An 18,459-nucleotide genomic window follows, 5' to 3' on the forward strand; every position below is an offset into this window, starting at 1 on the left:
TCAGTGATTCGGGAAAATACTTAAAAAGTAAAAGACCAACACAAAATGAAGAGAAACGTTATAAGAACGAAGATAAATGACAACAAAGATGAATCCTTAAAATAAATAAATATTTCTGTAAAATAAAGATGAATTGAATTACTTCAAAGTAAATGACAATTGTGTAAATCGGACGTACATTTCTCAATTTATTGTTTTTCTACACACAGATACTTGGTAAATTTTACAGATTTTATACACACTTTGAACACACACGATTCTAACACTAAGACCTTTTATTTATACTAATCGAAATAATCTCTTCCAACGGCCTTTCTATCACATCAAGACAAATGGCGCTTTGCATGGATACAACTATCCACTATGCTCCATGTGTACCTTCAGCAATTCAGATAAGAACAAAAGTTCCCTCCTTTATTTGAATTTGAATCTCTCGTCAAAAACGTATTCAAACACTAAAGAATATTTCTAAGTCCCTACTACATCTTGATCCCCTCATCCGGACACTTTCGACTAGAGCTTCTAATATCCGATCTAGTCGAAACATCTTCACAGGGAATTCCATTTCTTAACTCTAAAATTGACGTCGAAATTAGGAGCCAACACATGATAATCACAAATTGAATGAAAATTAACATAATTGACAAATCATGATAAAATCAACAATTAAGCATATTGTCCAATCATGAACTAGATCCAAAAAGAGGATTATCAAACCCTAATGGCAAGTGATACTAAACCATGCTATGATTAAACTATAATGGAATCAACTTCTGAAGAAAAAAAAAGGTCTAATTAACATGATTCAACCTAATTCCTAATCACATGATCAAAATTAACCTAATTAATCAATTAAACTATATTATCAAATGAATAAAAAATAAAAAATTAGCGTACTTCTATCAAGATTAACAAAGGGGAAGCAACATGACTAATCAATAAAAATTAACTAGGATTAACAAATAAATTAACATAATTAAAAAAGGATTAAGGAGGATTAAGCAAGAACATAACATTGGCCATAGGGGTATGCACATAAGGTCGTTTGGGCTGTGAAAATGCTTGGGAAAAAAAGCCCCATATCAAGACACCCAAACCAGGGTCTCACATGTCCAAACAGGGATCCACCTCGCGCTCAAACAAAAGATTCACCAAGCATCGTGATTCATCCTTATACCACACCCAGGTTCAGCATAACGTGAGCAAGAACACGCTGATGAACAAAGGACTACACATGTGTAACACTCATCACCTCTGGAGACGCGGAATCACCGAGAAATTGGGATTTCAATCTTGTTTTCTTGCGAAATGGAAAAACAATCGAAGGAAGGAGGAACCTACCTGACGAGTCTGACGTGGTGGTTCAGGTGGTGCGTCTTGTGTTCCTCGATTGTTGCGCTCCGTTGTTGTTGATTCATGTGCGTTTCGATGCATGGTTGTGATGGTGGATGAAGGATTGTTGTTGAATTGTGGATTGGGGTTCTTCGGTGGATCCAACATTGACGAAGACGAAGATCCTCTCCAAAATTCCTGAGTTTCTCCTTTCGAGTTCTTTCTGTTAGAAACTCTCCCCCATTTTTTCGTTGAGAAATTCTTCTCAATTTTCTGTCATCAGCTTCCCTTTTTCGTTATGGGCTCTGTTTGCACATTTTTGAAATTCTCTTGTGCAATTATTTGATGGTTCGTAGGAGTTTCTGTTGGAAGTTATTTGGATGGTTGTGAATTCTGCTTTGAAGGTTCGAATCAGAGGGAGTGTTGTTTGGAGATAGTTAGGAATGGTTGTTGATGGTTTTTGTTGGAAGAAGGGTGTTCAGAGGTTGGAGAGGAGATTGAAGAAAATGGAAAAAATGAAGGTTTTAGGGAGTTTTGTGGTTAGGAGGTTATTGAATCTGGTTGAAGGTTTTAGGGAGTTAGAATTCTGTTGCAAAACGGTTAAAAGTTTCAGGGTGTGATAATTCTGTTGAGAGGTTGTTAGAGAAGTTTGTTATGACAGTTCTGAGTTTTGATGTTTGGACTGAAGTTTCGATTTTGCAGGTTGCTTTGGTTTCATTGAAGTGCATTGGTGGATGCTTGAATTGAATTCAATGGAATGCTTGGAGTTTGCTTGATGGAATGCAATGGAGCTGTCATGGAATGCATTGGCTATTTTAGGATTGCTATGGGATTTGATTAGTTTTGATTATTGTAGGGTTTATGTAGTATTTAGGAATGATGTATGTATGAATGTAACATGATTTATGCTTATGGAAATGTAATGGTCTATGTAAAAGGTATTTTGAAACCTTGAATGAATTTGGAATTTGTATTGTAATGTGATGGATTATAATGCATTTGAACATATGGTATTAATGAATGGATGGAAATTTGAATGAGTGAATCAATGCATTTCGAATGGAATTTGGCCAAAAATGGTTTAACAATGGATAATGAAATGAAAAAAAAAGTTAAAAGTGGCAAGATACAAGTAGGTCCAAATGTTGGTTTGACCAGGAAATGGACCTCGTCTTGAACCTGGTTTCTTGGTCCAAAAGGTGGTGCAACCTAAAAATGGACCAAACCCCAAAAGTAAAAAAAAGGCAAGGAAACAAGGATTTGACAATGAAACAAGGTAGAATGTATAGAAAAAAGTCTTAGAGAGTGAAGAATGATGAGTTGACTTTGGTCAACTGGTTGACCAAGAAGTCAATTGTTGACCAAAAAGTCAACTATAACAAAATTGACCAAAAAATGTAATCTTTGCAATGAGCATTGATACTTGTAATGAAAAGAACATACTATGAATGAAATAAGGCATTTTAATGAATCAAAATGGACATGAATGAAATTGAACTGAAGACTGTGAACTGATTATCCAATGAACCAAACACAAAGACCAAGACCTTGGCCAAGGAAATGAATGATATGGCTTTGAAACTAGTTGAATGGACCAGAAACCAATAAGCAAACAACCAAGACATTGAGAGTGTAGCATACTAAACTTGCATGACCAAAAACAAATGGGAGAACTACCCAAAATGGCAATGATCAGATGAAATGATTAGATGGAATGATGAGACTTAAAATGGATCCAATCCAACCAATGAAATATCTATATGAACCAAAGACAAAAGGCCTTGACTAGAGCTTGAACAAACCAATGCATCATGCTCAAATGAATGGTTGTGCCCTTGATGAAATTAGGGTTATAAGTAGCCACAAGAAGAGAAAAATACAATTAGGGTTTTGCTTCACCAAGAAGCTATAGATGAATCATCAACACCAAGCACACACATAAGGACCAAAGGTGAAACCAATTAGGGTTTTGATTGACTAAGCAACCTCAAGTTGCTAGGAAACCCTAACTTCTACCAGGTACAAGCAACAATGCTTTGAATCCAAGATACATGTCCTCTTGTATTGAACCAATGCTTATGCAAATGAAATGACTGACCATGAAGATATGCACATGATTAAGGTTATTGACCTAGGTGATCATTGTGAAGGGTAGGGTAAATTTTGGGGTATGACAGCTGTGTGCAGCACTTAACAATGATGTATTCTGCTTTTGCTGTAGATTGAGCAATAGTTTCCAGTCTCTTGCTAGCCCAAGATATTAGGTTTTCACCTATGAATTGACAGTTTCCACTACTAGGCTTTCTTTCAATTCTATCCCTAGCATAATCAACACCACATAATTCAACCAGCTTATAATCTAGGGATTTCTTATAAAGAAGTCCCAGATTTACTGTTCCTTTCAGATACTTGAAGATTTTCTTAATAGTAGTTAAATGAGTTTCTCTAGGATCTTATTGGAATCTTGCACACAAATAGACACTGAAATAAAATATCAGGCCTAAAAGCAGTTAGGTAAAGCAAATAATTGATCATACCTCTAAAAAGATTTTGATCCACTATGGAGTTGTTTTCCTCCTTTCTTAGGCTACAAGTAGGATGCATGGGAGTTGCCATAATCTTGCAAACTTCAAGATTAAACTTCTTCAGAAGCTCCTCTGTATATTTGGACTGATGAACATAACTTCCATCTTTTCCTTGATTGATTTGGATTCCCAGGAAGAATTTCAAACCTCCCATCATGCTCATCTTGAATTTAGCCTACATATACTTAAAGAATTCTTTGCACAGAGACGCATTAGTGGAACCAAAGATTATGTAATCAACATAAATTTTAAAAATTAATATTTCCTTATTCAGAGTCTTTCTAAATAGTGTAATGTCAACCTTACCCTTTTCAAAACCATTTTCCAGCAAGAAATTTCTCAATCTCTCATACCAAGCTCTAGGATCTTGTTTGAGTCCATAGAGTGATTTATTAAGTTTAAAAACAAAACCTATATGGACTAAGTCCTCAAACCCAGGGGGTTGTTTGACATACACTTCTTCAGAAATGACTTCATTCAGAAAGGCACTCTTAACATCCATTTGATAAAGAATAATATTATGATTGACAACATAAGAGAGAAGAAGTTTGATTGCCTCTAACCTTTCCACGAGAGCATAGGTTTCATAGAAATCTATACCTTCCTGCTAACTTTAGCCTTGAGCTACCAGTCGAGCCTTATTCCTTACCACTTCTCCTTGTTCGTTTAGTTTGTTTTTGAACATCCACTTTATTCCAATAATGTACTTCTTATCTGGTCTTGGAAATAAATCCCAAACATCATTCCTCTAGAACTAATTCAACTCTCCTTGTATGGCCATAATCCATTTATCATTTGATAAAGCCTCTTCCACAGAAGTTGGCTCAATCAAGGAAATAAACCCTAACATGTAGTTATCATCTCTAAAAAGTTGATCTAGTTCGTAAGGGATCATCCTTATTTTCTATGATTAGATCTTCTGGATGAGAATCTTTATATTTGAAGGACTTCTTGGATTGTGCAGATATTTCTGAGCCATATTGGGCATCTTCTGAATCCTCCACTTTTGGAAGAGCTTCAAACTCATGATAAACTTCTGGTTCAACATCTTCTAAACCTCTGACTTCTGAGATACTGACTTCTAAAGGTCCAGCCTCTGGATGTTCTTCAGAAACCTGAAAATCTGAAAAACTTTCAACAAGCTCTAACTATCATAGTCAGACCTTTTGGATGGTTTGAACATAAGAGAGAAAACTTAGTGAATAAGCATGCCAAGATAGGCATTGGAGAATGTATATGGTTTGAAGCATTTTCTACTGAATAATGACATTATTCACAACACCTTTCAAAGTACTGGGTATCTACCAAAAGGTAGAATAGACTAAAGATGTCACATCACCATTCCTTGAGCCTTGTAAAACGAAACCCTAGTTGACTCTGTCCAAAAATACGGGGCTTTGACAAGACTAGTCTGCTTTGGTACAATGTACATATCAGAGGCTCTTCAAACAACCAGAGTATAAGCTGTCACCAAATGCAAGAACATATGACGAGACTCTGATCCTTCAGAGGCTAATGAACATGTTCAGAGTAATCAAATTCTGATCAATCAGAATCAATCTTATATTGCTTATCCACATATGCTCTCAATTAGGATTAATTATATGCTTTTGATCATGCATACTTGAACATATGTCAGTGTACAAATTTGTTCTTTAAGTACTTTATTATCATCAAAACCCATAGGATATGAACAATCTTGTTCCAACATGAACTAGTCGAGATGACGGGTGGGTGGTTTGATTATTCCATAAGAAAGAAATTGGATACACAATATCTAAGTGATATGTCCCAACTGGAACATAGAGTTTGAAAAGTAGAATGATTGAAGGCCGAGAATTCTAGAGTGAACAGAAACAAAAGAGAAAGAGTGACTTATGTCGACATGAATGATAATGACCCTGGATCAGATGTCAAATATAATCAGGTCAAAGAGAACGAAGTCAATATGGATGAGTTAAAGCCAGGACCCTCATATGTGTGTAAACTTCTTACACCATCAAATGGGAAGAACCCTGTTGTGCTTGAAAAAAATGACAAATTCCCCAAGAAAATATATACTTTCAATGTGACAAAATGTGACGCGCTCTTCAATTTGTTGGTTACAGATGGCCAAATCTTAGTGCCATAGGGTGCAAAAGTGCTACCATTAGAACAAAGAAAGAAAAAATATCTGAGAGGAAAAATCCTAATAGATTTTATCAAAGAAACCCCCAAATAATACTCAACCCAATTATAATTACAACAATCCTAAATTGGACCTTATCAATCTATTATAAATGACAATCAACAAAAATGATTATGTGTAATTCTTTAATGTATGCAGAAAAATGTTGAAGATGAAGCAAAAATCATTTGTACATTCTTGGTTTCAATAATGAGAAAATGATTTGTGAATGTGAATTGATATGTATGTGTGTGTGTAGAAAAAATAACAAACAATAGAGATTTTTACCCAACAAAAAATTAGTCAATTTTGTAAAGTGAGTGATCCGCTGTCGCACACGAGTCAAAAACGAGTAATAAAATATAGTAAACAGGAAGATACACCTCGAGTATCGTATCACAAGGACTTTTGGAAAATTAACCAAATAAGAAAACAAAATAGGGGGGGTTTCAATTCGATTTAGAATAAGTGATTATGAAAAATGATTATAAAAAGTGATTATAAAATAAGTTGATCTACTGATTTGGTTTCCTAACTTATCATTGGTTAATATAATTTTCATGCCCTAAGAGGATTCTAATCCCTTTTCGATTACAGTAACAATAACAAGCGCATTGATACTAATATATGATATGTGTTCCTAATTTCTGAATTAAGCAAACAGATTCTGAATTAAGCAAACAGGTTAAGTACACGCGAATTAAGCAAACGCGGTTGTGGAACATATATCAATCGAAATTAATCAACACATATTATATAGAATTTGAATAAATCATACAAGACATAGAACAAAACATTGAAAGGGAAAAGATATTTGATTGAAAATTAAGAAACCTTAAAGTATCGGCGGAAACCGATTACAACTGATCAACCTTGTGAATTTTAGTTCTCCATGAAATCTTCTAAGCAATATTGTGTCGTCCAAAATTCAGAATAGAATTACTGTAGCAGTGAGAGATCTAATATAATAACAGGGAAATTCGGGCCCTTATGGGAACCAACCCGAAAATTACAAAAACCGACCCAAACTAACTATTTTAATTAAGTCTGGAGCTTCAACGAATTATTCTACCCTCCTTCACTCCGAATCTTCTTTTGACTTCAACATGAAACTTATAAATCTTTCTCTTATCTTTCCAACGCATATTAGAACGCGTAATCCGACTCTTATATCTCAAGTTATGATCAGCATAAGGACAAGGTATCAAATAATTCTTTATACTAAAAATAAAGTACGAAAATAAAATAAAGAGAAAAATAAACTTAAATATAAAAACATACTAAAATTGTAAAAATAATAGAATAAATTATATAGTTGCATAAGTACAATAGTACAAGAAGGTGCATCAAAATGCACTGATCAGTGAGCCTTGCTTGAAACACACGCAACAGTAAGAGCAACTACATAACATGTATGTATCGCTACAGATTTTCTTAAAAATAGATTGTTATATGCTAAAACGTGAAAATGCCAAAACAACAAGAACAAATGGGCCAAAACATAAGGGGAAACACCTAAGACTCTAATATTGGTTAAAAACGACAAGAGTTCTCGGCAACAACGTCAATTTATTCCGCTGTCGCACACGAGTAAAAAATGAGTAATAAAATATAATAAACGGGAAGCGACACCTCGAGTATCGTATTGCAAGGACTCTTGGAAAATTAACCAAATAAAAACACAAAATCGAGGGGGGGGGGGGGGTCGATTCGATTTAGAATAAGTGATTATGAAAAGTGATTATAAAACATTTTTATAAAATAAGTTGATTTACTGATTTGGTTTCCTAACTTATCATTGGTTAATGTAATATTCACGCCCTATAAAACATTTTTATAAAATGAGTTGATTTTCTAATCCCTTTTCAATTACAGTAACAATAACAAGTGCATTGATACTAATATATGATATGTGTTCCTAATTTCTGAATTAAACAAACAGATTCCGAATTAAGCAAACGAGTTAAGTACACACGAATTAAGAAAATGCGATTATGAAACATATATCAATCAAAATTAATCAAAACATATTCTATAGAACTTGAATAAAACATACAAGACATAGAACAAAATATTGAAAGGGAAAAGATATTTGATTGAAAATTCAGAAACCTCAAACTATCGGCAAAAACTGATTACAACAGATCAACCTTGTGAACTTTAGTTCTCCATGAAATCTTCTAAACAATATTGTGTCGTCCAAAATTCAAAATAGGATTACTGTAGCAGTGAAAGACCTAATATAATATAAGGGAAATTCTGGCCCTTATGGGATCCGACCCAAAAATTACAAAAACCGGTCCAAACTAACTATTTTAATTAAGTCTAGAACTTCAATGAATTATTCGACCCTTATTCACTCCGAATCTTCTTTTGACTTCAACATAAAACTTATAAATCTTTCTCCTAGATTTCCAACGCATATTAGAACGCTAAATCCGACTTTTATAGATCAAGTAATGATCTACATAGTGATAATGTATCAAATAACTGTTTATGCTGGAAAAAAAGTACGAAAATAAAATAAAGCCAAGAATAAACTTAAATATAAAAACACACTAAAATTGTAAAAATAATAGAATAAACTCTAGAGTTACCTAAGTACAATAGTATAAGAAGGTGCATCAAAATGCATTGATCAAATTCCTCCACACTTAAACTTTTGCACTCTAAGCAAAACTAGAAATTCAAAATTTAAAACAGAAAAACAAGAGTAAAACAAAACATGCAATTTCAAAGGTTTTCAGGATACAAAGTTCAAGCAAAGTTCTAAGTCTAAGTTTTAAGAAAATAACATTAATAAGTATCTGTTTTGTGACATTCAAAGCAAATACGATAAACAGATTACCAAATAGTACATCAAAAGCAGCAAGATCATCACAAGATAAAATTCACTCAACTCTCAAGTATTTAGGTTAACTGTTTACACTTAAAGCATAACATGAAGGTTAGTACTACCATAAGCTTGAAAATACTCTAACACCCACAATTGAAATACATGTACATAAAGATAAAAATGACTTTTATTTAGTTGTAACATGGCCAGGATAAGGGTGAGATAAATCCTAAGAGGGTATTAGGCTAAAATTCAAAGAGACAAAAGAGGCTTGAAAGAAACTGCGGGAGTTGAATTTACAAAATATTTCATTTACTTCAATAACAACTCTATAACAACTATTTTATCTTCTCCTTTCTCTTTTTATTTATTTTTTTTCTTTTTCAGAAGGAGTATGTATTAACATGTATTGACATCCTTCTATTTTTTTCATTCATTTTTTTTCTATTTTCTTTTTCTATTTTTCTTTTCTTTTTTAGTCAACTTCTGAAATATTACAAACATAATTATTCAACCCCACACAACTCCAAACAAGACTCTTCTAACCCTTTGAATAAGGTGATAATATTATTTTTCACTTCCTGGTTTGTAATGAGTTTTAACAAAACAAAGGGATGATAGGCTCAAGGGTTTTTTAAACAAGGGATGATATTATTCAGGGTTGGCTTTTTGGCTAAGTGGCTAAACTTAAAACATAACAAGTTGCCTTTATTATATCAGTGTGTACAAGTAAACAAAAAGTTTCAATATGAGTCAATTCAAGTTCTAGAGGCTAATAGACATGAGTGAAACACACAAGAAATAAAAGATGGAATTTTGAATGTTATCAATTAAAAGGCTCAAAATCTCACAAGGTTAAATGATCTAGCACAAATTATGTAGAATTTAGAGTTTAGTCCTACATATCATACTAAGAATGCACAGAAATAATCAATCACATCATACCACAATTCTTTAATCAATAGAACAAAGAAAATACTCACAATTTTTACTCAAAAACCACAGAAAAACATGCATTTCTTTCATGTAAGAAAACAAACAAAAACAAAAAAAATTGAATGAAATAAAACAAAGTAAATTGTTCTCTACCCCACACTTAAAACATACATTGTCCTCAATGAAAGAACATAAACATAAAATGAGAGTGAGAGAAAGGAAAGAACACACCCGAGGATTCAAGGAGGATAAATGATCGCATAAGAAACCTTTTCCAAAGAGAGCTCTTCTATAGTCTAATCTTCCAAAGTGAGACTCTCATGGAGTAGCTTTGGATTGGGTCCATTGACCGTGAAATTTTGATTAGTGCATTCGTTCCTTTATTCTAGAATCAAAGAAGGATCTTTGATAAGTAAAAGTTTCGAATGGGCACGTGAAAGTGATATCATTTTTCATAACATCAAGAATCAAAGGGTTAAGGGGATGCCTCACTACTTTTGTTCCATCTTCAAGTGAGACCTGATGCATACTCATGGATGGGCTAATATCACGAGTGTCAAACAAGGTCCATCCAATTCTTTTCTTATTTTCCTGCTTAAGTTGAAGCTTTGATGAATAATATAAATCCCCAGGAAGTGGTTTAGGCTCTAAAGAAGGTGGTTGTTCAATGGATGGTATGTTTGGTACAGTCGGGATGTCGAGAGCTTCAGCTACATAAACAACTTCATTTACACTACCACCCTGCAAGACAACATCAATCTCAGCACAAACAACACAAAGGTTAGTGTTAGTACAACCATCACATGAGTAAATACCATCAAAACTAGAAAAAGTTGAAAAATCAGCTGGAAACAAATCAGAATAAGCTTCATCAACTACTTCAGAAAGCAACTCAATTTGAAAAACAGAATGCTCTTCCTCGTCAATCTTCTTATTTTTCAGTACTCTTTGTGGGAAAGGTATTGGTGGTAGATACTATTTTTCAGCCTCAACAACAAAAAAAGGTTCAGGTTTATTTTCAAGTGTTGCACTAACAATTTTTTTTATTTTTTTCTGGGCTGGTTCTACAACTTTTTTGGATCTCAAGGAAATTGCATTCACATTAGGGCCTTTTGGATTAACTACTGTTTGGGTAGGTAGTTGGTTCGATCCTTGAGCTTTTGCATGGCATTCATTGAAGTGGCAAGCTGCCCAATTTGTGTTTGCAAAGTCTGAATACTAGAATCTGTTCGCTGCTGAAATTGGAGATTATTTACTACCATTTGCTTGAAAATATCCTCAAGTGAAGGTCCGGAAGGTACATAGGTGATTACTTGGGGAGGGTTCTATGGTGGTGGTGATGGTGGTGGTAGGGGTAGCATCAATTGTTTCACTAAAGAGGTAAGTTCATCAATTCTAATTTCTAGAGCTTTATGGGAAGAAGAAACTCGAATCTCACTCACACCTTTTGCTTGGACCACATAATTATCCGTAGTTGTGAACTGTTGGGACTTGAGTGTCATGTTCTCAATCAAGGATTTGGCCGCAGCTGGAGTCTTATTAACAAGTGCTCCACCATTAGCAGCATCTAAAATGTTTTTGTCCATTGGTAGCAATCCTTCATGAAACTATTGGATAAGTAACTGCTCGGTAATCTAATGTTGAGGACAGCTGAACATTAACTATTTAAATCTCCCCCAGTATTCTGCCAATGATTCATTACCCTGTCCAATGCCACATATATCCTTTCTGATTGATGCAGCTCTAGAGGCAGGAAATTATCTTTCTAGGAAGACTTTCTTTAAATCATTGCATGTTTTAACAGAATTTGACTCAAGATAATATAACTAATCTTTTGCAACATCCTATAGTGAGAATGGGAATGCTCTCAGCTTGACGTGACCCTCTATGATTCCTTCAGGTCTGAAAGGTGTAGAACATACAACCTGAAATTCCTTCAAATGCCTATGCAAATCCTCACCTGCAAGACCATTAAACTTTGACAACAAGTGCATTAAACAAGATTTTAATTCGAAAGGTACAGCAAATACAAGATATTAAATACATAAAGCATTATAATTAACATCAGGGGCAACAAGTTCTCTAAGAGTTCTTTGGTCAGCCATGTTAAACTCAATTGAAAAAGAAAAAAAAATCAACAAATAATGAGAAAACATATAACTAATTCAACAATGCAGCAACAAATAGGAAAATATTGACACTGTCCCTATTAAGAAAAAATAATTGAAATACAGAAAAAATGATTAAACTAAATTTTGAAAAATACAAAAACACTAAATTTAATCTAATTAAGTGAAATAAGAATTTTGAGAAGTTTTTCGGAATTTTCTAAAACTATCAAAATAGAAAAAAACTCATAAAAAATAGAAACATAAGGAATTTCAGATTTTTAGGGGGGCGTCCACTATTTAGTTCCTAAATAGAGGCTTTCGATCCTTGATTTTTTCTAATGAATCGACAAAGAATCGGAATAATTGAGACGATTTTCTTAAAAAACAAATTTTTTTAATGCTAAAACGTGAAAATGGCAAAACAACAAGAACAAAGGGGCCTAAACATAAGGGGAAACACCTAAGACTCTAATATTGTTTAAAAACGACTAGAGACACCAACAACAACGCCAATTTGATTCACTGACGCACACAAGTCAAAAATGAGTAATAAAATATAGTAAACAGGAAGCGACACCTCGAGTATCGTATCGCAAGGACTCTTGGCAAATTAACCAAATAAGAAAACAAAATAGAGAGGGTTTCGATTCGATTTAGAGTAAGTGATTATGAAAAGTGATCATAAAAAATGATTATAAAATAAGTTGATCTATTGATTTGGTTTCCTAACTTATCACTGGTTAATATAATTTTCATGCCCTATGCTGATTCTAATCTCTTTTCGATTACAGTAACAATAACAAGCGCATTGATACTAATATATGATATGAGTTCATAATTTCTGAATTAAGCAAACAAATTCTGAATTAAGCAAACGAGTTAAGTACACGTGAATTAAGCAAACGCGATTATGGAACATATATCAATCGAAATTAATGAACACATATTCTATAGAACTTGTATAAAGCATACAAGACATAGAACAAAATATTGAAAGGGAAAATATATTTGATTGAAAATTAAGAAACCTCAAAGTATCTGCGGAAACCGATTACAGCAGATCAACCTTGTGAACTTTAGTTCTCCATGAAATCTTCTAAGCAATATTGTGTCATCCAAAATTCAGAATAGGATTATTGTAGTAGCGAAAGGCCTAATATAATAAAATGGAAATTTGGACCCTTATGGGATCCGATCCAAAAATTACAAAAATCGGTCCAAACTAACTATTTTAATTATGTATGGAGCTTCAACGAATTATTCAACCCTTCTTCACTCCGAATCTTCTTTTTACTTAAACATGAAACTTATAACTCTTTCTCTTGGCTTTCCAACGCATATTAGAACACATCAATCTGACTCTTATAGCTCAAGATATGATCTGTATAGTGACAAGATATCAAATAACTGTTTATGCTGAAAATAAAGTACAAAAATAAAATAAAGCCAAAAATAAACTTAAATATAAAAAACACACTAAAATTGGAAAAATAATATAATAAACTATGGAGTTGTATAAGTACAATAGTAGAATAATATGCATCAAAATGTACTGATCAACGAGCCTTGCTTGAAACACACGCAACAGTAGTAGCAGCTACATAACATGTATGTACCGCTGCATGCAAGCCAGAGTGACTTGCTTCAAAAAATATCTTAGCTAGGAGCCACTACATTCACGGATGTAGCGCTACAAGCAAGACAACGTGTTATTTCAAAAAAAAAGAGCTTCAGTATGAGTTGATATATATCTTGGATGTAGTGCTACATACATAGTATGTATTAACTCAATGTTGCTATGTAGCGCTACATACAAGACATACATTTTGCTTCAAAATTCTCCAATATGTATCGACTCATAGCTATGATGTATCAACTCATTCACCTTTTTTTAATTAAAAATCATAGGTTTTAGTTGTAATGACTTATCTAATCTGATTTAAAATGTCCTATATTGATGATGCACATCTAGACATAGACAATAAGATCCAATGTATTCAAAATACGAAGTGTCTTAGTTTTGACTTTATTCAAATCATATCTAAGGGATAGTGCACTCACAATTCTTAATACTCAAATTTTAACTTTAGATTTGAATAGTTTTTATTCATGTTTAATTTCAACCGACATGTGTAGAGCGATGAAGGGACATAATGCAATCAAACGAAATTTACTTGGTAAAAAACCAAACTTTTTATACCGAAAAGTAAGTATATTACTTATGTTTTTTTTACTTATATTATTTGTGTGTGTTATTATATAAGAAAATTATTTGTAGTGGCAAAAATAACCAACGACTATTCTTGTGGATACTATGTTATGAGATATATGATTCATATTGTCTCCGCAGACATTACAAATGGATGGATGAAGCATCAGATATTAGCTTATAGATAGAGAAAAACAAGAAAGGGGGATTTTAATTGTTTTCACAGACAATAAAAACTTTTGCAAACACCACACACACGAAAAATCAAAGCAAACAACGCAGAAGTTTATCCTGGTTCGCTTGAAATTCAAAGCTACTCCAGTCCACCCGACCAAGGTGATTTCACCTTCAATAAGGACTTAATCCAATAATCTAGAAAGATTACAATAAACGTCTAAGAGTACAGTGATCTCTTAGCCCTCTCAAGTCTACAAACTTCACAAGTCACTTGAGGAAATATTTAACCACTATTTTAGAAATACAATTAGGTGTTTAGTGCTTCTAAGTAAGAAATATGAACACAGTACGAACAATAGAGATTCACACTAAGAGCAACAACTCGTGTGAAAATATAGAAAAAGAATTAGTGAATGATTGAATTTTATTTTCAGTATTCTTCTGTAACCGCTTCGTCTTTTGTATGATGATACTTGGGCATTTTTACAGTGCTTAGAGATGATATCGTTGGATGAAGCGTTGATGATGGTATCTTGCCAATGATGGGACTTAAATGACATTAAGTTTATTGTCCTTTCCATAGCAGTTTAGGAGAGTATTCAATTTTTATCCATATAAAGATTCATACCATTTTTGGAATACTTCGTTGTTAAGTTTTGGTAATGATCTGTTAGTCGTGAATCAGAGTGCGCGAAATCCAGATACTTCTATTAGATCTTGTATTCTTCTATTAGATCTTGTTTTTCTTTAGAAGTTCTTGATTGATCTTCAGTTTGAACTTCTTCAGATGTACTGATCATCAAAGTAATCATGTGTGGGATCCTTCGGATGCAAAATATCAGAGTCTTCAGTCGTTAGAGCGAATGCCTTTGACTCTAAGTCAGTTGTTCTAGACTAATGTGACATCAGATGTTGTTTCGTCAGATTTATTTCCCGTTAGAGTCCTGAACACTTAGAGAAATTCATTAGGGTATCAAAATGTTTCATCATTTGTTATCATCAAAACTTAGAGATAAATTGTAGACCCAAAATCTTATTCTAACAATCTCCCCCTTTTTGATGATGACAAAACTTCAGACTATTGATGAAACAATGATACTTCATAATAATTTAAGGAGATTTATTTCAGAGACACATGTATTATGACTCCTCCTGAGATAAGCAATCTCCCCCTAAATCTGATACTTTAGAAGGTTTAGAGGTTCTTACCAGATCTTCTTATGTTGCTTAACTTATTTCTCAAATGTTTTACTCAGGTACTTCCTGCAAGAACTTAGACTGCGAAATATTTTTAGAATGTAAGCAGTGCATTATTAGGCTTATATATTAATTTCATCAGAAGGCTGTTTAATTATTTCTCCCCCTTTTTGTCAGACTCAAAAAGACATAGTCAAAAACGATTATAGCAAGATAAAACTTCATTGGTAAGGGAAATAGGTACAAAGAAGAAAAACACTTAGAAGAAAATCATAAAAGATATAACACTTAGAAAAAATAGCAGAAAGCCTAAGGTGCCTAAGGGTTTGGAGGAGGCGGCATCCTCTACAGCAGCTGAGTCAATAGATTCTGAATGCTAAAGTTGACAGGGTTTTGTTGATCCAGTCTGGCTCTAACAATCTGTTGTTCCTTATGTAGTTCCTCCAGAGTCTTGAGCACCAACGAAGCAAGGTCAAAGTTAGATGACTCACCCTAAGTCAGAGCCACTTCCTTTGCCTTTGCAGCTTCTTCCGCAATAATGTGTGCTACTTCTTCAGCGTCATCCTTGGCTTTAGCTTCAGCTTCAACAACAGCAACAACAGCCTCAGCGGAGGCCTTCTCTTCTACTTCTATTCTTTCTTTTTCTTCAGTTTCTCTGCGTGCTTTCTCTTCAGTCTCTCTTTCTATATGAGCCTCTAGCCTCTCTTTAGCTTCTCTGATGTAGTCATTTCTGACTTGTTCAGAGAGGCCTTTTAGCTTGAATACCTCAAATGTCATCTATCTGATAAATCCACTCCAGTGATTCCTCACTTCAGAGGGATTATCACTTAGTTTGGATTTTTCAGACAATGATCTGAGCTTCACAACTGAAGACTAAAAATATAAAGCAACCGACTCTTCTAGGGTGGGGAAGGTTGGTTTTGGGTCAGAAGCTGGATTAATGGGTTCTGGTGAGGTGGGGGTTGTTTCATTGGGAGGTTTAGAGGGTTGTCCAATTTGGGGTTCAGACACAAGTTCAATGGGTGGTTCTCTTTGAGGTTCAGAGGGTGGTTCTGTTGGAGGTGCGGATGGAGAAGGCACAGAGGTGTCTGAGATAAATGGAGGTGGTTTAGATAGTGCAATGGCTTGAAGTTGGGATGGTGTTGGGGAAGAAGGGTCAGGGTTTTCAGAGTCAGAGGATATGTTGTAGTATGGTGGTGAGGGGGAGTTGAGGAGGAGAGGGGTGAGAAAGATTCATTTAGTGGTGAAATATCAGATGTGGGGAGTGTTGTGGTAGTGAGATTTGTTTGTCGTGGAGAGGGTGAGGAAGGGTTAGAGTTTTGATGTTCAGAGTTGGGTGGATTTGGTATAGTGGGTTCAGAGGGGGTATAGGTAGAAGATGGTAGAGGCAAGGAAGAAGATAGTTACTTTAATTAGAAATACAAGTTTCAGATGGTTGAGACTTACTTGTGATAGGAGAGTCCAGAGGTGCAAGCGATCTGGTTGCAGACGATTCCCTCGACTTTAGAGTCTTTGACTTCTTGGACTTCTCAGAGGGCTCTCTTTTCCTTTTCATAAAGTTTGGTGGCTGCTTTGGGAGCCAGTCCACTGAGAAATATGAGATATCTACCCCTTGAGATGCCAGGTCCTAAAGATAGTGGGCGATGACCTCTAGGGGATCTATCTTAGAGAACAAATAAAGACCATTGGGTATCTTTCTCTGATCCTTCAGAGCTTCCCAGGAGGTTTCCAGAGTTGGCTTGACCAGAACTCTTTGACGAGGAAAGTGTAGATGGGACAATAAAGTCTTTAAAAGTAGTTTTCCTAGCCTTATTTCCTTCGTTCCTCAGTAAGATCAACACCATTGCGTTTCATGTTTTCGAATTCCACGAGAGACTCACAAAGAACTTCTAGTTTATCAAAAGGTGTTGCAAGATTGATATGAGTTGGACGATCAAGAACGTGGGGTTCCTTGTAGACAACGGTTAATGTTGTAGCATTTTCAGTAATAGTTTGTTGGGGAGCATTTGCAAGTTGTTCAGTTGCTTCCATCTGTTGTGAGTAGTTGTATACTTGTTGTTGTTGGGAGTCCATTTGAAGAAGATGATGAGTTTGTTGAATGTTGATGAAGACTTGAAGAAGGTTGATGAAGTTGAAGATCATTGAATGGAGAGAGTTTGAGCACAATGGGTTTGTATAGGTTTGTGAGTGAAAAGTGTGAAAGTGTGAGTTGTGACAAGTATTTATACACATAAGTGGCATGCAAAACGACAGTGTTAGTAGAGAATAGGGAATAAAATAAAATTAATTAGCACAAAATCTGATTTGACACGCTAGGGAGAGAAATAATTATTGCTAATGATGGATGTCTAATCCCAAAAATATGCACACTGCTCGAAGAGATCTCAACAGTCTGCCTCTTGAGTTCTATGCTAGATAATTGTCTAGAAGATCCAAAGTCAGACGCTAGAGAGGCCACATGTTAATGTTATTGATATCAAGAATACCAAGAGATTCTTGATTTAGAGGGTTTCTAATTCAGATTACATCTAACTGGTAGAAGTATCAGAATCAGAACCAAATGTCAGAGATAGATTTAAGTTAGAGCCTATTTTAACAAGATAGAGGAGATGCACAAGTTTATAATTATTCTGGGCAATCTTCCATGTTTAAATGTTTCAGAATGAAGGAGAATATATCTTCATCTAAGAGTTTGTATCTATAAATTTTAAAGTTATTACCCCTTTCTGAACATAGTCTCTAATAAAATGATGTTTAATTTCTATGTGCTTCGTTCTGGAATGCAAAATAGGGTTCTTACTTAAACATATGGCAGAAGTATTGTCACAAAAGATAGGGATGTTACTCTCATATATATGAAAGTCCTCTAGTTGATTCTTTATCCAGAGCATCTGAGTGTTGCATACTGA

General features: G+C 34.4%; 1 long non-coding RNA gene across 1 annotated transcript; it reads left to right on the plus strand.

The window, feature by feature from the left end:
* Window positions 1-986: 986 nt before the first annotated feature.
* On the plus strand, window positions 987-2,377 carry LOC127119747 (uncharacterized). The gene is made up of 2 exons (XR_007802915.1): window positions 987-1,967; window positions 2,035-2,377. It is a non-coding gene; the product is annotated as an uncharacterized LOC127119747 (long non-coding RNA).
* Window positions 2,378-18,459: the final 16,082 nt, after the last annotated feature.

Source organism: Lathyrus oleraceus, chromosome 2 (assembly GCF_024323335.1).
Source record: "Lathyrus oleraceus cultivar Zhongwan6 chromosome 2, CAAS_Psat_ZW6_1.0, whole genome shotgun sequence".
NCBI lineage: Eukaryota > Viridiplantae > Streptophyta > Magnoliopsida > Fabales > Fabaceae > Lathyrus > Lathyrus oleraceus.